Genomic DNA, 25848 nt, shown 5'->3' with positions numbered 1-25848 from the left:
GATTATTTTTTCTGAAGAAAATAGATATTTTCAACAAAATTGTTTTGTTGAAAGTCCTTATTTTTTGTCTCAAGACAACACTGATAGAAAATCCACAATAAAAGTTAAAAATAAGACATATACTATAATAAAACTGAGCATATACCTGCAAATGCTTAGGGTCACAGCTGCATATAATATATGGTGATGTTCACGGCATATTTTTTCCTGTAGAAACTGTTCATTTTATACCATTCTTTTTTGAATAGAAGGTATTTTTAAAATAAAACTCATCACATACACAGACAAGAATAAGACATGCTCGGTAATGATGTGGTAGGCTGTTAGAGTGCTTCTCAGTCAGTCAAAGGCTCACTGTGAAACCTGTGTGAGTTGTGTATGAATAGGGTGCTGATGGACACAGAGATTACCTCTCTGTTCTCTGCACACTTTGGGTGCCACATGTAAATAAGTCTACTGCAGACATTTATGTTTATATTTGTGTTTATACATATATTATTCCATGTCATCTATGTCAGCTATGCTGTGAACTTTCCCTCTCTATATACGTATATAAGTATGTCCGTAGGTATTTCAGCTGTAAGACTTGTGGGAACATTTCAAATTAAACCACTTCTGAATACTTACAAACAAACTCCATTGATCTCTACAAAATATTTACTGCTATTTTTATTCTCCTTTTTCATTATATAGCCATGGGTAAATTCCATCAAACAGCACATTTAACACAGTCACATCCAGCACCTTGCCGCTGAAGTTCACCCTAATTCCATTTAGTTTCACAAGTCAGAATGGAAATTGAGTTACCTTTTCAGATTTGACCACATCATATCATCTGCTATTCAATGGATTTATTTTCTGTTACTGAATCTAAAATTCTATGCATCAGAGAAATTATTTGGAGAATTTTTTTTCCTATTTCACCCAAGCAAATGAAGCAATTGTTGCATTGCTATATTCTATCTTGATCTATACATCATATAAAATTCTGAAGTATTTTTTTTTTTTTCCTTTTTACATTTTCTTTTCTTGAAACAGCCTTTCAAGGGGACAAGGTAAAAAACTAGCTACCTTTAAAAAGGATCAGCCTAAATTAAGGAATATGTTATGCTTGCAATAAAAGAAGACAAGATACCTAAGAAGTCCTTCTAGACACATGCTCCTGCTGTGGATCATATATAGTCATGTATCAAGATCTTTATCATGCTCAAAATTCAATTACAAAACTTGTATCTGTATGATATGTTTTTGTAAAACATCTATCTTTAGCACTAAATGCTCTATGTGTTACTTACCTGTAAGCCATGGCAACCTTTTCCCTCTTTTCCACTATTTTCATCTATTCTTCTTTATCTGTTTGAATAAATAATTTCATACATATTATAGGTATAGATTCTGTATTAGTTAGAAGAATGATTCATAATTTTTCAGTAATACATCCAAAAAGATGTACACTTTCCTAATAAATTTAAAAGCTGAACTAGAAAACATAACAACTAATTTGAGATATGGCCACCTATATAAAGGCTTCTTTCTGGTTTTCTATCTATCTGACTTACTCATTTTATTATCAGTCAATTGCATCATCACTTAGCATATTCAAAAATTTAGCAGTAAGAATTCAGTTCCACGATTTGGATTAGCATTAACTAGTCAGATAGATGCCTGAGTCAAAATCTGTGATAGTAATTTTATTTTAACCCTTTAATTTCTTAGTTTTCCATTAATCTAAGTAATCTAGGAGGTAATTTGCAGATACCATGTAAACCAATAAAAATCTTATTATGCCATAGGGTTTTATCAGCATTTTGAAATAGTCATCTACCTTGAGGTCTTAAAAACTAGATTAAAGAGACTTTTTAAAGGATGTGATAAGTAGACTTTTAGCTTAGAAGATAAACTGATGAGTTTTTTTCTTCTTTAGCAGCTATGGTCCTTCTTCTGGACAGAAAACAGGTATTAAAGCAAAATGGCATATATGGTGGCAGTATTCTGCCTGTTATTTCCCAAAATTCTGTCCTGGGTATGTCTGAAACATGGCTGGGTCTGCAGCTGAGATCAGAGGATGGACTGAAAGATGGAAACACTGTATGTGTGTTCCAAGCAGTTCCCACACTGTGGCTCATTCAAGAAATTAAATAAAAGTAGGCAAGAGGAGGAAGGAAGGGGAATAAAATCAACTTCATAGTCTAGGATTAGATGTGATTGATTGTTGCTTTTGGTAGCCTGCTGGGCATTTTTGATGTCTTGTAGTAAATTAATAAATAAACAAGGCACTATCTCTCAAACTGAAATTTAGCAGAAGGCAGTTAGTCTGGATCAATTAATGTCAGAAAATGAAAATCATGCAGTAATGACACACCTTTTAAAAGAACATTTAGTATGTGTAGCTTAAACTTTTACACAAGTCAAGAACTCCTGAGATTAAATAGATCTGATACCACCTTATTTTACTTGAATTTATTATATTTTTAATAAACATTATAGATGACAGATTTCCTTCTACTTAGTCTGTACTGGTTTTGTTTCTCAAACAGGACTTGCAAATTAGCTGCTCTGAGAGAGAGCCCAGAGCTGTAGTTACAGCTTCAGCTAAAGTTGGTGAAGTGACTTATTAAAAATTTTATATAACAATCTTATGCTTGGGAAGTAAGTAAGAGACATTTAAAGAGGTGAAGTGGTTCAAACAGGTCTAAGTCAGTAACTCCAAAATTAATTTTTCTCATATGGCATTGGACACCTTCACCAGTCCAGGGTGAAAAGCAATTCTAGTCCACACCTTGGTATTCATATTTTCCAATATTAATACAAAGAAGGGTAGGCAAGAGAAATTGCAGACTGAATTTTAAGACCAGTTTTCTGCTCGGGCAAAATCATGGAATCAGCTGATGTGAAGACAGCAGATCTCAAAGTAGTACATATAATTTACATTTTTAGTATGCCCAAATAATGTGTGGACAGGGACAATACATATACATATAATATCATACTCACCTTAATAAAAATAAAGTACATATTATATAGGTCACACATTTTTAAGACTAAAAATATTTAGATATTTATATTAACATGTTAACGTATTCATCCTCTTGGGACTACTGGAAGACAGAATTTGGAGAAAAGAGTTCATGCTGGAATTTGCTTTTGTGGAAGCAATCCTGAATCAGCCATGGAAAACATACATCACTAAGAACTCTTTCATTATGTATTAACAACATGTGGACATCTCCTTTGATCAGCAGCCTGAGTGCTAATCACCTTCATGTCAAGGTTTTAGGCAATACGAGACTATGTTCCCCCTTTCTAAAAGAGTGAATTTAAGTCACTGTGAATTAAATGAAAGACTAAAACTAACCGTTGTGACTATGCAGCAATAGAAAATCTGTTTATGTTATTTCACACCTATATAGGTGAGGGTGACAAGCCTGAAGTTAAGGGAGGAGCCCAGCACTTGGACAAAAAAGAAGCAGCTTCCCATCTAAAATACTTGGCTCTTTTTAAGGATGTGGCTTACTTGCTTTTGAATGCTGTCTGAGCACTTGTTGTTTTTTTCTTGTGAGAGGACGTCAAAGTGATGTCGTGCAGAAACATTCTCATTCTTGAAAAATGCCCTCCCTGTAACATTTTTATCTCTTCTGGATGACACTTCTTCTTAACAACTCACCGCAATATTTATCTACTTGAGACCAAGATTATACCCTAGGAAATGAAGGCTCTTTTGAAAGCCTACCAGTTCCAAATCAACATGTGATACAACCAGAAAAAAGAAATTTGAGCCTAAGCCAAAGGAGTAGCATTGGAAGGCTGAATCAGGGGACATATGCATTAAAGATTAAGTATTTAGTAATTCCTTGACTCTATGTTGCCCAGGGCACTTCTTGCATCCTTTCTATTGGTGTCCCATCTCCCAATCTATATGTCCTTGTATTTTTGTTGTTCTCCGTTACAGATGTCATTCCTTACAATGTATGATCTGTATAAACAAATCAACAAACCCGCAGTTAGTGTATTTTTCTTTATCCATTAATGTTTTCAATGCTGTAAGTTATATAGAAACTGCAAAAATATTTACAGCATGTTAGCTCAAGCATTGCAGACACATGCACATAAAAGTGTATAGACTATAGATAGTCATACACGCTTGTTGGGACAAAAATGTTCAGACATTTGAAAAAATGGATAATGCAGAGTTATTGTTGCACAGCTCATACTGGACTCTTTATCTGAGTTAGAACAGCTGGAGAGAGATGCTCAAAGATGCTCAGAAACTCAGGCTCCTTTTGCATTTTCAGGGCTTGCAGTTTGATGAATTTGCTCTTTTGGTCTCCTGAATTCCTCTGAAAACTGAAACATTAATATCATTCAAGCTTTATATGTCTGAACACATTTTTTCCCACAGGAAGTTCAGGACTTGACCTATGAAGTCAATAGAAAATGGAAATTTCCTAAATATGTTTGCCAAGAGTGGTTGTTGAAAGATATTTTAATTAAAATAAATAATCAGATAGCGGTACTCATCCACCCATATTTTGGACAGTCTTTCATAATGGCCCCATAGGACCAGCTTCAGTAGAAAACAGATATTTTAAAGAAATCATTTTCAGAAATTACCATTATTTTTCTCTCACATGCAGATCATCCGGTTTTATTGTCTTGTTGAACTGATTAGCTTCAGCTTCTGATATGCCAAAGTAGTACACAAATTTCTTACTTACCCTCTAAGATTCTCCTGCTGGGCTTTATCTCATTTAATTTCAGTCATCCCAAAGTAAGGCATCTGCTTCCATCAAAGCTCAGAGAGGATGGCACTCTAACCAATAGCTTATGGCCACATACTCCAATCCAATCTGTGTTGGATATCCCCTGATATTAGGGGAGTTGAATCTGTAACTCTGCGTTCTTGAAACAGTACTGTGATGTTTGGATATCATACAATTTTCTTACCCTAAGTGTAAGCAGAAGCAAAAAACCCCATTATTTGGGTTTCCAAAGCATGGAGTTTATATTTATTTTCTAGGTTATAGATTGTTCTCTCTCAAACGTGTATACGCCCCAAAAGTCTCAGGTTTCAGAAAAAAAATGGGGTTTATTCCAAGGTGTGATTTTGATGTCTATGTTAATCATGTTACAAAGCCATTTTATTACTGTCCTAGAATCATTTCCAGCCTATAGACACTACTTCTCCTGGGAATGCCAAGACACTCATACATTTGCCTTTCATTTCTCACCTGGGTTATTGTAATTCATTACTTGCTGGTCCACTTGTCACTTTTTGTTTTACTTGCTTACAGCTGTTGCAAAATTTGGCTGCTTGATTGCTTATGAGATTTCTAATTACATTACTACAATAATGAAATAGTTTCACTAGCTTTTTTTGAAACGGCAAGATTGCTTTTAAGAGTTTACTCCTAACAAATAAATATACACAAATGGTCACTTACTACTTGTGCCATTATACAATGACCATTCCCTTTACTCTGTCTTCTTTTGGATGACGGGATTTTCAGCTATTTGTGTCTTTTTGTTCAACATATTCGTAACATGTAACTCAGATTTCACAGAATATTTATTAAATAAGTATTATTTTCTCAATTTTTATGATCTATTTCTTCTTCCTACTCCCGATGATTTATTCTAAAACATATCAGGTACCAAAAAAGATAATTGTCCATATATTCACTGGTATTAGACAGTGAAACATTGATTTGATCGGGTACCAGATCCTTTTCAACTAAGATGGCAGAGGTAGTGATGTGGTCTGTAGCCTATCACTTGTCCTGAAAGGAGTTTCTAACAGAGCAAGGCTGAGATACAAGAGCAGAACTGAAAGTTTAAAAACATTTTGAACAAAATCAAAGCAAATCTGATTGGAATTTAAGATTATTTTCTCAGAGTTTTCAGATTGATTTGAACTAAAACTTATGGTAAAGGTCAGACTACAATTACCAAAAAACCTAAACCAAATAATGCAGTTCCTAAGTTCATTTACAAATGAAACCTTGAAGAAACACATATGCAAGCACAGTGGCAATGCTTCAATTCATTTGCTTACAAAATGCTCCCTGCAATATTTAACTAGTCAGTAATTAATAAGCTCAGCTGTACTACATCACAAGTCATGTAGATTGCAGAGGTTGAATCAAATTAATATAATCATGCTGGTATGCATTCAAGGTAATTCCACATTTTAAATTATGTGTGAAGTTATTCTCACCCCATCTTATGATATAGAAATCTTGAAAGGATGATGAGAAGGTTGAAATAAGTTTACCATCAAAATAAACTAGGACTCTAACATTTAGAAAAGCAAATAAAGAAGGCAATGATGAAAATCTGTAAAATAATAATAATTTTTAAAAGATTTTAAGAAGGTGAGAGGGATAATTTTTGACTAATATAATTGTTCACATCAGGTATAAAATAAAGGAAAATGTGTCTCACAGAAAGTGCAGTTAAATTACAGAAAACACTGCCACAGTGTAATGTGGAGGCCAGCAATACCAGGGTGTTCCAATATCTAGTTCCAGAGGACAACTCCTTTGGTACTTCTTGAGTACAGTCATCCCAGTGTAATACTCTGCTAATTTCTAATGTGCCAGAAACTCATACATATGCCAAATAAAGAATTATTTCAGTAGTATCCTATTTCTAGCACTTTCCCAAAGCATCTGGACAGTAGACTTTGTTCTGACTTAAAACCATTCTGTAGTTTTTAAACATAGATAGGTACTCACTACTACATGCAGAAGCATCAAGTTGTAAAGAAGATTGTGACTATGCCAGTGAGATAAAGCAAAGGTAACACAGCCGTGTCTGTAGTCACATATAGAAATCAGAGTGCCAAATTCACATTAAAAGTCACCAAAACTGGGAGAGGTCAGACAGAGATGAGTGCTCTTGCAGTAAATAAAAATTGTTGTGCCTTCTCTCTTGTCAAACCTGGCTGCCGAATTCTTATTACACATTACAATTACTTCTGAGATGGAATACAGACTTCATGCATTATATTTATTTCACTTCATTTGCATGTTAAATACATAACATTTGCATTTCTACTAAAGCAATGACACAAACTTGTAACTCAAAAGATGTACTTTGATTGGAACTTGTAATTATAACATGTAGCAGAAGTAAGATAAATTCTCAGCGTACACTGGGAATTTTGTACAAGGGGGACAGTGCTGCTTCACTGAATCATTTCTAAAGAGCACTGTAGAGGAGTGAAAATGAAGAGAAAAGAGATCCACTAGCCAAAGGGAAACTGAATGAAAAGAGCATTTTAAAAGAAAAAGAAAGTATTCTAAAAGCAAGACTGAAAACGATCTCTCAGAAGAACTCCAACTTTAGATACTCACCTAGCTGACAGGAATTGGACATTTAATCTCTAATAAGTATTGACATATAAGAAATCAATGCAGTTTTGAAATGTAATTACCAAGCAATTTACATGAAAAAAACCTTTCAGGATAGGAAATCTATCACTCAGGTAACATTTTTGTGTGCATGAACCTTCAAAAAGTCTCAAATTAAATGTATGTTTTAAAAATGCATTGTGAAATTGCAAAATATTTACTTGAAAAATATGTTTCACAATTGGATTACACTCCTGCCTGTGAAAGTAAGAGATGAAGAGGAGAGCATCTTATTCCTTTAAGCTTTTTCTTCAGTCCCTGAACAAAGGATTTCTACTAGCAACGTGGTCTCCACAGAAAATACTCCTGCAAGAGTGGGAACGCCTAGCCTGGGGTCCCACTACTTTTCAACTAACTTTTAACAGAACTCCTATCCCATCCATTAGGTAAATGTCTTGTGGTATATACAATAAAGTTAAGGCAGTAGAATCTGTCAACCTGGAAGTTTTGATAAAAAATACAGGAGTACCTTATAAATTTCCTAGAACGCTATTATATTTCATATTATACAGGGTATAGGTATGAAATGTCAGCTATTTAAATTGCTCTGTACTGTCATTTCACTGGTTGCTGCATTTGCTACAACAATGTTTAAAACCTTCTGGAGAACACGGCTTTCCAGAATGAGCTCCTCTCACGCTGAATGTGCTGCTGTAGTTATACATTGCCACATCATAAAGTGTAAAAGCAGAAGTTCTAACATGACTTACATACCAATAAAAATATTTGCTAGTAACCAAGGATGTGATACTCCTTGGCAGATGCCTTTTCAGTGCCTCTATATAGGCAGAAGAGGCCAGAAAACTTGGCAGTATTTTAACTTGCATGTTTTATGTACTTCAGGAAGAAATTGCAATGCCTATTGCTCCTATAACTCATTCCATCAAAAATATTTATGCCAGCCATACAAAATTATAACAATACAGCTCTCCTGGAAGAAACCCAAGTCTGTGTATTTCAGCTGTCACTGGAAAAGTCACTGGAAGGTCCAAAATGACAAAAAAGCAGGACAGTAGGTCAGAGAACATACTGCAAAGAGGGTCCGGACACATGTGGTATTATCACAAAGACTGAATACTGAAGAGGGAGAGGTTTGGATTTGGGTTTTGTTGGGGTTTTTTCACTTTGTTAGGTTTTCATTGCAATATTAAAATTAGCGTTTTGTTCTGGCAATTCAGATTTGTCTTAAAATGCAGTATTTTGAATTCTATTTTTGTGATGACCTACCTGAGAATTTACACTTTGTACCTTCTATCCATGAAGTTATAAATATACAGCAACTATAAAGAACCAAATATTGATGTACCTAAATAAATTTTTTTAAAAGCCAACAGAGAAAACTACGAGGAAAATACTAACACTCACCTTACTACTTTCACATATTGACTGAGCCCCTGAACATGAACTGTATTCTTACTTTTGATAAATAAACATGGCTTCACTGAAGCTGTTGGAAGGATGTCTCCTGCACTGTCCACTGATATATCAAATTGTTATAAACTATTTAATTATAATTATTTAATAATTTATAAATAATTATGGGACACCTTCTCCCCAAATAAAATATGAGAAAAAAATAACTTCTGAATAGCTGATGCTCTACTGGCTAGGACACTTAGGTAGGAAGCAAAGAACAGGTATGCAAGGACCTGAATTTGTATAGCCTAGACCACTAATGACCACTCTGTTCAGATGTAAGTAGGTTTTTCCAAGTGGAAGAAAAACCTAAAAGTTCAAAGAAATTCAGAAAGATGTAGGTCTTGTCCTGACAAAGAACAGGAAACCTTGGAAATATTTCAAACATTTCACTGACTATAAAAATGATTCCTCACTCCATCTTAATCTGAACAAACATTAGCTTCTGTTATTACTCCTCTAGCACCCATATTGACTATGGCAAATATAGGTGATGTTGGGTGGGGCATGACTAAATGAACCAAACCCTCCTTCCTTGGGCAAAGAAAAATATAGTTAACTAATATTCCCTACTTTTATTGTATGATATCAAGAGGAACCTTTCTTTATATCCCACCAAAAATTTTACAGATATGAAATGAGTACAGAGAAGACAAATAAACACCACCCACTAGGGTCTGGAAAAGGAAAGCCAGTTCAAAGAAGTATGTGAATAAAATTAATGGAAAATATAAGATGCTACAAATCTCAAAGGAGATACATCACTAAACATTAATATGAAGGGTTTTTTTTGCAAAGGTATGAACATGTTAAACTTGATCTACAGAGTACCCTGGGACTATGAACTTGTGAACTTAAGGATATGAATCACTAAATATTAGAAAGATTGGTATGTAGAAATGTTGGTAGAAGTTTAATTAAATAAAAGCATATATTTTATTGCAGACTTAAGCTGAAGAAAATAAGCAATTCATCTGGACTTTGTCTCTCTATTGATTTTTGTACAGAACACATTTCTTCCTGTCTTTATTAACCTCATTTCCTGGAAATTACTACCTTTAAAGTTAAGAATAAGCAACGCTAGAGTCAGAACTGGAGAAAACCTCAAGAAATCAGTTATTTTATTCCTTCCCATATATTACACAGCTGTTATCCTTGGTAGGTAGGCTAGCCTTTTCTAAAAGATCTTCAAGTGATGGGAACTCAGTAATGTTTCTAGATCCTCTTCTTCCCTAGCGATTGTTATCACTAAGGTGGTTTAACTAATGTCAGATCTGATTTTCTGCAATTCTATTCTGTTACTTCCTGTCCCAGCCACCCTGACATGGAAAACTGATGATTCAATCTTTTTTCTTCTTTTCCTGAAAAATGTCTCATATAATCAAAGGCAGGTATCATCTTTTCTCCTTGCCCTCCCTATCTTTTCTTTTTGAACCTAAAATATGTCAATTCAGTTAATATTCCTTCTTACATCAAATATTCTGGACATCTGATTATCCTTTTTCCAACCTTTATTGTTCCAAATTTTCTTGGAGAACAATGTCCACACCAAGGACATAGAAGCTGAAGGCTGCCCAAGTGCTGAGGAGGGAGCAGCCTGCCCAATGTGGAGAGGAAGGGACAATTCCTTCCCTTGTCTTGCAGGTAAGTGTACTAGTGAGTGTATGTTGCAATGCAGTTCTTTACTTTCTCTTGAAGGATAAAGTGTTATTAATGCATCTTCAACTTCTGATTCCTTATAACTCTTAAAACCCTTCTCCAGAACTGCTGCCTAACTAGCTGTTTCCAGACTTTTCTGTGCACTTCTGAACCCATTGCTTAGAACTGAATTTTAAAATCTCCTTTTCTTGTTGTTTTCTGTACCTTCTGTATCAAAAAATGTTCAGCAATATGACTTATCTCACAGTCAGGGTCCTGCTGCACTCCCTTTTCGACAGATACTCAGGTGATTCAAATCTCCGGTGAGCTAAAAATCCCACACTACGAATGATACTATTAAAATTCTGGTTTTTCCATACAAAGAAAAAAAAAATCCCAAAACCTTCCTCTTCCTTATCTTTCTATAGTCCCTGGTGGATTTTTATTCGGCATTCTATTTCTTTTCCACAGAGACTTTAAATATACCTATATCCTACACTATACTAGCAAAGCAATGTCCTCCCTCTTTTCTTCCTAAAATTTCCTCAACTTCCTATTCTCCTGTATTTCCTGAATGTCAGGTTGCATTCACAGTCTAATAATGGAATTTATTCCACAAGACACAAAAAATCTTCAGCCCTGTCTTCCTCCCCCCTTTAATTCATGCTGTGAATAACCCAATACCTTCTGGTTTCAGGATCTTTGCCTGAGTGTTTTCATATTGGTCTGTGGAGTTTTGTTACACTACTGTCAATCTTGGAAGTAACCTTAATATTCTTACTCTTTTTCATGAGATATACTCTAATCTCAGCCTAAATCTCACAACATCATTGCAAGGCTGAGTTATCAGGGTGGTCTGGTGAAACGATCTCTGTGGGATGCATCCTTCACTACTACAAAATTAATGCAAGTTGCACAGATATACCTTTAGTAATACTTTTTACTTCGGAATTTTATTTACCAAGAGAATTATTCTTTTTTTAAAAAAATATGTTTATCCAGACAAAGTTTGACAGAGCAACGCAGGAGTTTTCCTCTAAGTGCTAAATTAGAGCTTCCAAATGAAAGGGTTGGATGAAAATCCAGCTGTGCCCCTCAGATCAGCTAAATGGTTCTCTAGTCATTATATGAGATTGATGAGAACCTCCTTGACAGATCCTCCTTGATTTGGACAACTGAAGTTAACAGGGCTCATACTCAGATTATTCTCACAGTGCTAAATAAATACTTTTTATAAATAAGCTCTTTAATTGTTTATTATGTTTTAATGAACTGGATGGTCGTGTTTTGGTTTAACTGTTTTTCTTCATATTTGACCTTTTTTAACCACTTGCTCCTGTTTCTAACTCTCTAAATATTTTTATTTGTTACTACTCCTCATGGGTTTTATCCCTATTGCGTGTTCCAAAATGTTCATAATATTGAAGCTCTTGCAACTATGAACATACATTGGATTGCAATTACCATCTTAGTTGTACTCTCAGGCTAAAAATTCCTTTTACTCTCAGGCTAGTAAAGCATTTCTAACCAAATTTCCTTTTGAAACAAAAGGCAAGCACTAGAACCGCCACTGAACTGTCTTCTTATTACTCCCAAGAATTACTCTGAAGACCAAGGAGGTATTTGGTTGGACCACTATCCAACCTGCCCTGGCCAACTTTAAAACTTGTTCAAAGACATATCAAGCATGGAAGTTAATTACAGAGGTGCCAAAACATTTTCCTTTACAAAACCAAACACACAATAGTATATTTAATATTTTGCTGATCAGGAAAACAATGTTTTGTATTTGCCCTAATTTGAAATCAGTGTTTTAGTATTACCTTCAGGGAAATCAAAGTTGATTAGACTTTCAAAACTAGCTTCAAGCAGTGTAGATGCATGACTTTTAAAACCTTACCTGATGTAGGAAAAAAAGAGTGAATTGCGTGTATATACTCAAAGAGAATAACAAAGACTGTTCCACAGAGTAATTCCATTACATATACCACGCCCTATAAACATGCTAAACTATAGTCAAATAAATGTAGCTGCTGTTTGGTAGTTTGCAGTTTCTCTCCCAGGAACCAGTCAAATATTATTTTTTCTGATTCTAGACAAATGTCTCAGACTGTAAATATCTGCATCAGAAGCTACCTCCTTATCCTGCCTGCAAAGCAACCAGTGTAGTGAGTTTGAACAGTTAGACAGGTCTTAGAAAGTGCTTGAAATGGCAAACTGTAAAACAATGACCAATTAAAAGAAAAGTTTAATCTGCCCAGTTTCCCAGCATAGAGTCCGAAAGGTGTCGCAATATTGCAGAAGTATAAACAGAAGAAGATAAAAGTTGAATGAAGAGGCTTTTACATGTAGTAGGAAAAAAAGTTAAGAAGGCTAGCTAGAACCTGACACGTTAGTGAGGAAGAAAAAAAATGTGGGTTTTTTTAAGAACAAAGAGAGTAAACATTGAAAAATGTCTCTGTGAGTGTGGTGATACACACTCTCTAAATCAAGTTTGGATGACTTTCTAAAATACAAGCCCAGGTTCAGTCAGACCTTTTCAGCTTGGTGCAGGAGCTGCTGGAAGTAATTCTCTAGCATGCATTATGCAGCAAGCTGAGCTTTAAAATCTACTGAGAAAATGTTTGGGCCAAACTAGCAGCTTGTGCACACTGATATAACTTTTTAAAAGCCAGTTGAGTTGTATTGATTTACACCAGCTTCTGATCTTGCCCTTGGAATATAATTTACTGCTGTCATTACGCAGTAACACCCAGACCCTGCCTGTTTTCCACGCTGTAATAAGAGCAGCTGTCTTTGCGGTTTGGGGCCTGATCCAATTACACTCAATGGGAAAACTCCCATTTAGTTCAGGCACACAATTAGATGGTTACAAATTGGTCACAAATAAATTCAGACTGGAAATTAAAACTATTCCATCTGAGATTGTTTTTTAGCTATCTGGTAAAATGCTGGAGTAGCCTTGCAAACAGATTAACAAGTCAAGGAATGTGCTAAAATTAAGACTGAAAATAGGGAAAGGACTGTGCAACAAACAGAAAAACGGGTACACATGGAACAATATCTCTCCAGTACCCTGCCTTTTTCCAGTAATTGCTAGCCCAATGACAACATTCATATAAGACAGAAGAGAGTGGGTCCTGCAGGTCTGGGGCGTGTAATGTCGTGATATCTCTAGGATGATTTGAAATGAACCTGCAACTCTGTTGCTTCATAACACCTTTAGGTGTTATTAATCCTCGTTATATGTTTTGTAGGTGTCAGAAAGGTGCAGTGAGAGTCTTCAAGGTGTGGTTTATCTATGGCATGTGAGTGTTTGTAATCTTCCTGAGGCCTTGGAAAGCGACTGCTGTGATCCAAGTCAGAAAGCAGAGTGGGTTCTCCCTGTAAAAAAATGAGATGAGCTGGGTGTGTGCTTTGGGGTGCTGTTCACTTTCTCAAAGTTAAACCAGTTACCAGATTTTATGTCATCTCATCAAGAATCATCTTCACCGGGTCAGACTGACAGGTACTGTTTGGGGCATTTTCCTTTCCCTTTGCAAGATCTGCATTTTCTTTAACAAAATACCTCACCATTTAAGATTTTGGTGAACAGTTTGAACTTCTCTCTTCCTCTGGCACATCCTTGTTAACGTTTTTTTGCTTTTTAGCACATTGTAAGCAATTTTTAGGGAGCCAAGAAATGTTTTGTTATGTGTGGGTTATGCTACAGACTTCTCTGAACCAGGTATCTGTGGTAGAGTTTCCTCCCATTGTGGTACAACAAATAAAAGTGAGCTTATTTAGTCCTGTCTTCCTATTTATGTTGTCTACTGCCGAATGTAGAGCATTTTATTTTTGTTTTTTATTCCTGTCGTTAAGCATGCTGGTGTATCTTTGAAGCAACAAGAGCACAGTCAGATACAGCCTCTGCGAAAGGAGCCCAGACAAAAAAGCGGGAGGTGTTCTGATCCCAGGTAAGACCAGGGCTTTTCTTTATGTGACTTGCTTATTATTCTACCACTTCAAATGTTACTATTATTTGTCAAACAAAACCAGAAGCTCAAACACTGTAAGAGGAGCATCAGTACCTTCCCAGCAACAGCTCTTTAGGTAGAAAAACAAAAGGTCTGTGATGAAAGGATATAATTAAGATACCAAGATAGGTTTCATCTGACTAACTATAGATATTTACAACATGAAAATTGTTATATCCTAAAATATATGCCTAATATAAGCCAGAGCAATACTTATATGAAAGTGCCCTTCTGCTAAAGAAGAAATCTAGGGTGACCAACTCAGGTATAGACATTGGCATTGCAGAAATCAAAAGTTAGTTTAGATATATTTAATCCTAAAATCCACTGCTGGCTCTTTTAGGAGATATCAATATAATTCACTATGCTTAATGCTACTGTTCCTTTTTTTTCCAGTTTATATAGTCTGATGTTGAAAATAAATCGTAAAGCTGAATGAGCTAGCCAGGTAGGAATACTTGCAAGGATGGCAGGAGCACCAGGGTGTACACACGCATTACTCTGAAGCTCTTTACAGCTTGCCTTGCCTTAAGAAACATGACCTAAAGAATAATAATATATAAGGAGTACCACTCTTTTCTTTTGAAATATCAGTCACTTGAGGAAAAGTCACTCAGCAGAACTTAGAGCAGTTCAAAGTTACCAAGCTACAGCATAGTACTAGTAAATAGCAACAGTAAAGAGTACCTTTCAATTTCTCTTCCTAACCTGTCAGGCACACAGAGCAAACACTAGGAATAACTTAAAGTTTATGTTATTACATGTAGGACATACAAAACTTCAAACACATATGGCTCAAAGTTCTTAAATGGCAAACACTATAGACTGTGCATATATTTACTAACAATATAAAAAGATACACCACTTGATCCATTTTTCACATTGTTCCTATAGTAATTTGCCAGTCTAAGAGTAACTGAATACTTATAGACAAGATGTAACCAAGAATGATTTCTCTCTGTTTCATCTTTGTATGTGAGAGGAGTTTACACAAAAATGCATCCTATTTTTACTCATTATGTGAAGTTTTACACCTATTTTTCACATAAAAGAATATTCTAGACATACATGCACATCTTGCTGAGATCTCTTCCATCCCTCAGGCACCTATGTTATCAGTGCTACAATTGGTACCCTTCAGAGAGCTTTCCATTCATTATATAATAGACAAGTGTGGCTGACTCCAGTTCAGTTGAATTGTTTCCATGATTTGATTTCAATGGTAAGGGTTTATTCAGAAAAGCGTTTAAGCCTGTGTTCAATTTAGAGCAATTGGGTAGTCCTAATACAGCCTACAAAATAGGCACGTGTCTACATCAGTGGAAATTAGTGATATGCCTAAACTTTTTTCTGAATCAAAGCTTAAATTTGAGGATGCTTATCCTACTAGTGAAAATTAAATGGCAGCCTCAGCAATGGCCATTGGATAGAAATTATCAATTCTGATCACAAGGCTTCATGTAGCTGCTTTTTTTCTTTTTAACTGTTTTTTTCTTAATTTGAGTTAATAAACAACAACAAAAAAACGCCCACTAGTTTCCTCTAGTTTCAGCTCCTAACATCTCACTTTTATTTGTGGTCAGTTCACAGGCATTTCTGGATGAATTAAAATAAGCCTACAAACAAGTGAAAATGCTGAAAATGATCAGAAGTCAAAAGTTAACTTCTTGCACTACAACAAAATTAGATGATAGTTGAATAAATGGAGTTAATCATGAAGAATTAAAAGAAAAAATATCAGTGAACATATATTGACTGAGAAACATGCAGTACTTGGATTTGGAAAAACCTTGATGACTTGTGCATGCTCTATTCATAAAGAATAGCTTGTCTCTGGGAATCAGAGGGATCTTAGGAATAGTCCCACTGAAATCAAGAGAAAGTTCTGCTTGCTGTGCATAAGAATACTGTATTTCAATGATACACAAAATTTTCCTCCAAAATGTTCAATTTTTTAAGTTTTATGTACACAAAACTTGTCAGCCAAAGTTCCTATGTCAGATCAGCACAGGACATCATATTTCTGGCTTTGAAGATTGTGCTCCTAAAAGGGCACAGTCATGTAATGTAAGGCAGGAAAAGATGGGTATAGTGCTAGCTTCCACATCTGCTAGTTCCGTTTCTACTTTTTTTAAGAGTGGATAGTGGAAGAGTTAAGTGTCATATCTCAGTCAGTAGAAGGAGGAGTATTCCCCAGATATGATGAAGATACTTCATCCTTTCGTGCCCAGCTGATGATGTCTGGGTTTAGTGTAACTTCCCCTTTGATAATCTGCTGCAGATTTTATCATTTTAGGCATGTGTTGACCAAGATAGAAATATTTATATGGAAACTATGGAAAGAAGATGAAGAGAGGCACTGAAAGATGAAGATGAAAAGGGAAAATTAACGAGACAGTAGAAGTGCGAGAGGAAGAAAATGCTTGGAATATGTGACCATTCAGAACCCTCAAAATAATTGTAAAAGACAGTCCTAAAGATATCATCTAGCTTTTGACTGTCTGCTGAAAGCAACCTTTGGCTTAATTATATACCAAGAGAAAACAGTTCTATCTGTACTTTACAGTTTCTTTCTATTGCTGTAATGTCAAATACTAGATTATTATTTTTAATAAATTGTATCAAGGTAAATGAAATGCAGAACATGTAGCCCTACCCTGAGAAATATCAGTTCAATATTCTAGTAAAGTAATACTTGATAATATGCAATACTATGAAACCTCAGGGTTTATCCAAGCTCTGCCTACCAGTGACTTAAAAGCAGTTTACCATTCAATAAAAGGCATTTACTATTAAATAAAGATTGATCGGCCACTCCTGTATCAAGTCCCCATGTGTTCACTCACATATCATCTCAATGTTGATTTAAATTCAGATCACACATTTCCAAAATTTGGGGACATTCACATCGTGTGGGACATGAAGGTAGATGCAATCAATTCTGGCCTTTCAGTGGCCAAAATCTGAACTTTGCTTTTACATTTACACTTCTATAACTGCAGTCCTGCCTGAGTGTTGATGGTCCATCAGAGTCATCCACCACCAGGTATAGAGCACCTTGGGTTCACTGTAGAGAACCTTGGATTCGTTGGTCTGGTCAATTTAGTCCCCTTTTACAGCTTCTACAGATGCTATAGAAATGCAGGTGTACTAAAGGTTAACATGATGGCATGAAGCATGATCGCAATGACTGTTTTAAGATGATGGATCTCTACATGTGTATCTCAGAGGAAAAATATGTCCTATCAGATCTGTAACTGTGGGTATCAGACACAGGGCAGATGATAGACTCCAACTATTATTTGATGATATTTGCTACTTCCCTTAAGAAAAATTATCACTAAAATTTGAGAAGGGTGTATATATGGATATATATACTCTTTACACTTCCAATAAGCAAAACACCAAAGTAGACTTCATTATTAAAATTGCTTCTCCTGCCCTCCTCTGATATGATCATCCAGAAAGATCAATTATTGGGAGTATCATGGGATTTACAAAAGTGAGTAGAGAATGAACTCTTACAAACATATGGACATGCAGCATGATGTTTCCTGTCATGAGATCTAGGATAAAACCACACATCTAGTATTTTGCCACGTTAATGTTATTCATTACAGATCTATTTTTCTCTATGGTACTTCCAGAAGCTCTAGCTGACAAAAGAGGTCCACTGGACAGCACATTCTACAAAAAAAGCAGCATGAAACATTCTGATACCAGAAGGTTTTCACTTTAAGAGAGTAGAGGAGAGACAAGAACTGAAGTGATTTTCTCAAGATGACACAGCGAGGTCTGGAACCACTGAACTGCAGTCCCACTTTCCTAGGAGTCTCCCTGGGTTCATAATGCAGATTGATAAAGCAGTCATTTTTCCATTCTTCAAATCAAAAGTAACACGTTCTTTATATTCTTCGCTGTGTTTTTGGACTGTCAAAATCTTCTGGTCAGACAAAATAGTTCAGAAATAAAGGGACAGCATATTTTATCTCCACAATTTAAGTATTGACGAGACATCACTCTAGCATGTGTTAAAAAGAACTATCCCTGTAAGACTTGCTTGATTCCTTGAAGAAATATAAGAAGGAAGAACACTTTCTGCAGTCAATAAATCTAAGATTAGTTAGTGAATTAAGAATCAGAACTTCAGTTGCTTGTGCTGTAGTTGTAATTTACTTTTCATAAAACTACATGGGAACTGCTTAAAAAAAATATCAAACTTTAAAAAATCCTATTGGTCATTATGCATCCTGCCTCAGCCACACACAATAGCAAATACTTACAATGAGAATAGCTCCACTGGAGCAATACTAATACATTTGCCACAGCTCCCACTCTGTCATTATGCACAGGAGCCTGTGCTTATCCCTTTTTAAATTGGAGACTCTTTTAACCAGGAATCCCCAGGATGAAACTGAACCATTTTCCTCACGGCAAAACAAATCCTTCTCTGGTGAATTTTGTTATTGTTTATTGTTACAGTGTTTTATCAGCACTAAACTGTATGAAAGCTTCAATTAGTTCTTGATGAATGATCCCATAAAATCATGTAGTTTCATTTCCCCTGCCACCAGATATTTCACTGAGTGTTATTAAATGAAATATAATTGGGACGGGATTCAGGAAACTTAGAGTCTTCTTATTTTCCTTTTGGGCTTGAACATTAGAGTGTGCCTCAAATTTTTCATTTTTTAAAGGTGATGGCTCTTTGTTCTAAACTGAGAAATGCTCTGCACTTCACAAATAATTTTTAAGGCTGCCACACTATAAGCTGTTAACACAAGAGTAGGAAAATACAGGTATTACAGCCATTTTCTGCACCATTCTGCTCTGCCGTAGCTTTCTAAATTTTACATTAGGAAGACTAAGATTCACTGGAAAAAAATTCTTCTCCACTCCTGTGAATAACCACATTGTGTTTGTCTCTGATGTAACTCCATAAAATGCAACATAATTACAGTAAGCATGAATATAGCTGTTTCTTACTATACATTTAAATTCTGCTTTCTTATGACTAATGCACTGTGTTTTGGGATAGAGAGTTTGCTTCAGCAGAATCCAGAGAACAAATGTTTTCAGCAAGTAATTTAAATTTTCTTCTTTAAAGGAGAGATTCAGAAACACTACTGCTAATTTTGTCCTTTTTCTTAGGCTTCACATCCAAAATCAGATTTCACAGAACAGAAGCATTAGTTACATCAGTGTCTATATTCACATTTCTGAGATCTGGACTTATCCATGGGGCTATGCTACAGCAAGACTCCATGAGAGCTTTACAGCAATGGAAAGCCTGCTCTGAATATAGTTATCTTTTTTTAAATCAAATCCTCCCACCTAGCCTAAATGTTAGCAAAAAAAAGTTAACTAAAGATTATCACATCTGTATGGAAGGACTAACTGTCAGATCTCATAATGGAAAGAAATTCCTCCAACTAGTTAAAGACTTGCTGCAGCCTGCCCAAAGCTATCAAAGTATCTTTTGACTTGTCTATTTTCTTCTTTTCCTCACGTGTTGCAAGTGGATTTACCCAATGGCACTGCTGGATCTACAGACTGCTGCAACTATCAGTGCTTCACAGAAAAATACAGTTAGTCTGCTGAGTGGGATAAATGTGTTTATTGGTATCAGACCCAGATATCACCCATCGGATACATCTGAGTAACTTCCAAACAGAAGATGCTATTTTCAGTAAGAAAAAAAATGACAAATATCAGACTATTCTATCATCAAAGAAGTGTAAGGATATTTATCATTTACTGTTAAAGACTTTTTCCCCTTCATATGGTGGAAGATGAGACTACTATCAGGCATCATATTCTTGGCACACATTTTTGGATCAGTTTAGAAGCAGGAAATCAAACCATCAAACATCACTAAACGCACGATACGAAAGGTTCAGATTTTACAGTTGCATTAGAAACCATAAATCATACAGCATTGTGAAAGAAAAGAAGCTAATAAATACATGAATGGAGCATGATATTTTTGCTTCTACAGGTATGGTTAAATTATTCCTATCATTTCTTCAACAAGTCAGAGATTTTACTAATAAATATCTGTTCAAGGAATACATTCAGAGCCCCCAGGGGTCAGGAAAAATTCTTTCCTTCATGGATGCGTTATTGACTGATGAGGCAAAAGCCTACAAAACAAACCCTCTTCTTCTGGTTTAGGACTCAGGAGAACTGACTTCAGATACTGTCTTTGATACATGCACCTTCTGTCAGGCAAACCATTCTGCATCTCATCAAAACAGGGCTGTTCAGCTTCCCAACAACCCATGATAAATTCATTTCTGCTTGAAGGACAGGCCTCCATTCATATCCAGAAGGGTAACCAAGGACGCTCTTGAGTAGCCCAAGCCACCTTAGCACTCCTCCTTCCTGGCCAGCATGGCAGCTGACCTCATTACCCAGCTTATCTGGGCATTCATATATGCCTGGAAGGTAAGTCTGGCAATTGATAATGATTTTAATGTCTATGTTAGCTATTCTTACCTAACAAAATGCCACAATACAAGGGGAAGGGAAGAGAAAGCCAATACTTAGAATATTTATTAGGGAAAGGACTTCCTGAAAGAACATATCCAGCAATGGTATGAAAGAGAGAAATGTGCTTCCTAACAGAGTATTTGGACTCCCAGTTAAACCAGCAGTATAAGTGGATAACTGTGCTCAGATAATATTTCTTCACAACTCACGAAGAATACTTTGAGTTCCAGAGATCAAAAGAGCTACATGAGCCAAGTGTTACTGGTGTATTATATTGAGATCAGTTATAAATAAAAGAAGAAAAAGGAAAATAGCAGAGTCAAATTGTTTTCCTCTGTCATTCTTTTCTTTTTATCAATATTTGTTTTTAAAAGTAAGAGAGTTCTACAGGGCTCTGGTTAAATAAGACCCTTTCTGTAATTATAAATGTACACATGTAAGAGTCCTTTTAAAGGAAAATAATAGCCTACTGGGTATTCAGGAGAGAGGGCTTGTTCTCTTACAAATTTTCACAGTGCTCTGGGAGTTAGTCCTCTGAGGATTCTTAGTGCTGGTGGGCTCCCACTTTAAAGAACTTCAGATTGCTGAGGGTGGTGTTTCCCCTTTGAAGACTGTTACATTTTTTAACAGATCCTCCTTTGAAGATATTCATATCTGTGGGGTTCTCCAAAATAGTTGGGGGAAAAGTCCCCTGTTGATGCTATTTACCAGGTTAGAATTTCAAACCTGGGAAAAATAGCTGATCCCTGAGAGGAGGATGCTCTTTTTGAAGCAGTTCAGATGGTTTCAGCAGGCTTTGCTTCTGAAGTTCTCATTGCTAGAAGGTGTCTGGCTTTAAAACTTTATATATCATACACAATGTCACAGCAATAGTGTGGAGAAAGAAGCATTAATTTTTTTAAGGAAATACAAGATACACTGCTATGAAAGCCTTTTTAAAGATACACAACCTGTTTGTTTGATAAAAGCATAATTTGTGCTAAGTATAAGTATTGTGCTCTCTCTCTGTTACATTAATCTAAGCAGAAAGGTTCTTAACACGCAAAGTCTCTGATACACATTTTGACAACTTAAAAAAAGTTCTACTCTTTTAAACAAACTGTGCTGATGATTGTCTGGTTCACGTCTTGACTTTGGTCAACCTGAATAGTACTTTGGTGGAAGTAAGATGTAAAGATTAACATTGTTAGGAAACTCCTAATAAGAGCTACTTTCCTAGAAAAATCTTTCAAAACACATACCATACCAAGAGAGAGATGATAGAAGGTAATAGAACAGTGAAGAGATACAGTGTGAAATTTCTAAACGGAAGGAAGAAATACTGAATGACTAAAACCTTCTTAAAAAACATACATGTTTTGAAAGGCTTTTTGTAAAGCATCAGAAAAATACTTCTCCTCCATGGTATTTTTAACAAAAAGCTTACAAGTTAACCAAAGTCAAAATAAAAAGCTAGCTCTAGTTATTTGTTTTGAAATAGCGCACTTGTTACTACAAGCAGTCTACTGAAGTATTCTGTGCCAAGGCCGTCATAAGTGAAGACAGTCTTTCTACTGAGATTCCTAGTATATGGATATAGCCAACTAGACTTGGATTAAATAGAGATAAAGGACAAGTTGATGCAAAGCCAAAGTAAGCTGTTGCCTGTTGAAGGGAAGCGCGCAGAACACCAGCATCGATAGCTGTTCTTTCAGAAGACAAATAAGAGGTGTCTGCAGTTTCTGTCCATTTTCTTAAGCAGGCTCCAGAGGAAAAGACTGATTACAATAGTACAAACTCTTTTGCTTGCATAAAGTGAGTACTCAGCTCCTCAGAAGCATATAGGTTATAAAAAAACCCACAGTTTTTAAGATGTCATCTAAATATACAGTGAAAAGCCATGTTGCTTTTGTAAGAGCCTGAATCTGGGATTCTAAGGAGTTTACTAATATCAAATGAAGTTTAAACAAATTCCACTGCTTTCTATAACTGATGGTAAAATAGGATTTGTAGGAATGTTCTGGTGTGGCCATTCCAGTCATTAGATACTGTCATAAGTAAAGGTATGTACACACATACAGAAAGAATACCTAAACAACAAAGAAAAACACTGACTCTTGTATTTTAACAACTATAAGCTTAAGTAGACATACTGATGATCTACAGCTCTGGTGAGGTATTTGGGGTTAGAGAAGTATGATTTCTTGCATTGAAGTAAAAGAACAGAGAGGAGAAAAGATCTGTAAATGGTTTCCCAAGTAACCTTGTGTATTGTCTTAGCTTTAAAAGGCATCAAGCAAATAAAGTTAGATGGTGAACACACACAGAAAAGCCAAAACAAAAAAAAAAGAAACCAGCAACAGCATAGTATATCCTGATTAATGGATGCTATAGATATCTTACTGCTCTGTCTGCTTGGTTAGCTTTGTTTCAAATCTGATACAGATCTCATACTGCAGAGCCGATCCTGAAATAGTCCGTGTTCCTTTAAATTCAGGCAATGCATCACTTTCTATTACCCTGTGTCACATCAGTCTATGACTGTAAAGGATGAGTTATGTGGACATGAACCAGCATGAGGGCCCAGTTCAGACAAATCTGAGATTTCATGAGAAAGTCAAATGTTCACATAGACAAATTCTTTCTTTTTTATTACAGCATGCATTGTTTATGTAGAAAAATTTAGAAAGGAAATTATTTGTTGCCTTATTTGTTACAGTCCGCTATGGGGATTTTTTTAGGACAAAGAGTCCTTGGAAAGCATTTCCCCAGTGGCCACTAAAGTTACGCAGCACCCAGCTTCCACTGGTAGAGAGAAGCCATTTACCAAATCTTAGTTCAAAACTCAGAAACAGATAATGGCAGCTTTGTAGAACAACCCCTTTGGCATCAAAGAGCTTTACCATTTATACTAACATCCCTCAACATTTTTCTTGTCTTGCAAACAGCCATTAAAGTGGGTGTGCTGACAAGATGGTTTCGTGGAAAAGAATCTCTCAGTCTGTGGTCCACACTAATCTTTTCTACTAGGCCAGCATGCAGTTAAGCCCAAATATTCTTAGCATCAATGTAGCCTTATGTGTTAGCACAAACACTGATTTTAGACTACAACACATCAACCAAGTGTCCAGAAAACTAAAGACTCAAACTGTCCAGCAGGATGGAGCCAAATGTCTCCAAGTCTTTAAACTGCAACTCCACCATCAATAGCAAACAAGATGAATAAAGCTACAGACTCATAATGTAAAGTCTAGAAGGACTTTTCAGATTCTAATCATCAAGCACAGGAATCCCATTCTGCTGTCATTCTTAGCTACTGTATTTATTAACATTATGCCTTTATAAATGGAATTTTGGACCCCATGAAAAGCACTCAGAAAGAGTAAGGGAATGTAAATTTTATAGTTATGAAGTATGAGTAAAGCAATCACTCTTCTAGGAAATCACTGATTTCAGAAAGACCAGAAAACCTATATCAAACCGTACAGCAAACTCACATGCATATCTCAGAGGAGAAAAAGGAGAGGAAGCAAAGGAAAAACACCACAGAAGAGCAGTAAGGGTGACTCCCCAGCAGCTCTGCTGCTCCACTGAACAGTGAAGGCTGAACTGGATATGCAATACGTGTCCAAGATGCCAACACTGTTGATCCCAGCAGTTTTTCCCAGTTTACTTTCTTGTCTTATCATAGATTTGATTTTCCTGTAACGTTTTATTTGAGGAGAGCCTAACTGCAGCATAACCATAGCATGAGAACCATACCTGGACTGTTCACAATCCAAACATATCTCAGGGACTAGTGCTGACCACCACTGTGTTACACTAAGAACAAAACTGTAGTCTGTCTGTGTTATAAGTCTACAAGGCTAATTTCTTTAAAGTTCACAAAATGCATCAAGATTACACAGCAGAAATCAATGGAGTCCAAGTAAGAGAAAAAAAGTTGGACTACTAGCCTCTAAAATGAGTCTCCTGAACACAGAGTGACCACAGCCAACTCTTTTGTATAATAAACATACATTTAAGAGCCAAAAGGATAGCCTTTTGGCCTTGGTTTCCTAGGCAAAGCTGAAAATAAAAGTGTGGAAGCAAAGTCTTCCAGAATATCTTTATCTTGAAAGGAGATGTACATGATGAACATCAGTCAGAGCAGAATTAATGTCTTTTGGCATTGCTAGGCTTAAAAAAAAAAAAAAAGAAAAAAAAAAAAAGAAAAGGAGATTCTTCTGTTTAAAACTGTAATTTTTGTGTGAATCTCAATGTTAGTATTTGTAAACTTGAGAAAAATCGAAACATTCTCCAGAAGACTTTCTCCCCTCCCATAATAGCAAAATAAAAATGGGGACATCAACAGCTAGAACATTTGTATTTAAAATTCTATAAATTACCTTTTCAGGAATATCTCTTGGGTCAAGTTTTTCTGGGACTTTGCTTCATAATCAGTTTCATTCACTGCAGAGATCATGTTTACTGTTTCACAGCAAATACCTCTGAGGTTACACGTCGGCTATGCTGATTGTTACAATTTTAAGAAATTATTTCATATCTTATTTACAAGTATATATCTTACTACCCCAGGGATAAAGAGGCAAAACCCACCAGTGTTCCTGGTGCAGCTGAAGGGTATTGCTGAATCCAGGTGAGGGATGCTTTGTGGCTAACTTTATGTTCTGAAAAAACCTGTGAGGAGTTGACAGCTAAGTAGTCATATGACAGCATTATGGTGTAAAAAGTACTTGAGTTAATTTCTTAGATTTTTATCTGAGGCTATCTTCTTCCTGGGGAATATAAAGAAGAAAAAAAAAAAAAAAAGTAGAAATAGGAAGCTGGATCCTTTTGAATAGAAACTGTAAATGAAATAGCAGCACTGAGCGGGATGTAAATCCCAACCCACT

Source organism: Athene noctua, chromosome 1 (assembly GCF_965140245.1).
Source record: "Athene noctua chromosome 1, bAthNoc1.hap1.1, whole genome shotgun sequence".
NCBI classification, from domain to species: domain Eukaryota; kingdom Metazoa; phylum Chordata; class Aves; order Strigiformes; family Strigidae; genus Athene; species Athene noctua.
This window is presented reverse-complemented; position numbering follows the sequence as displayed.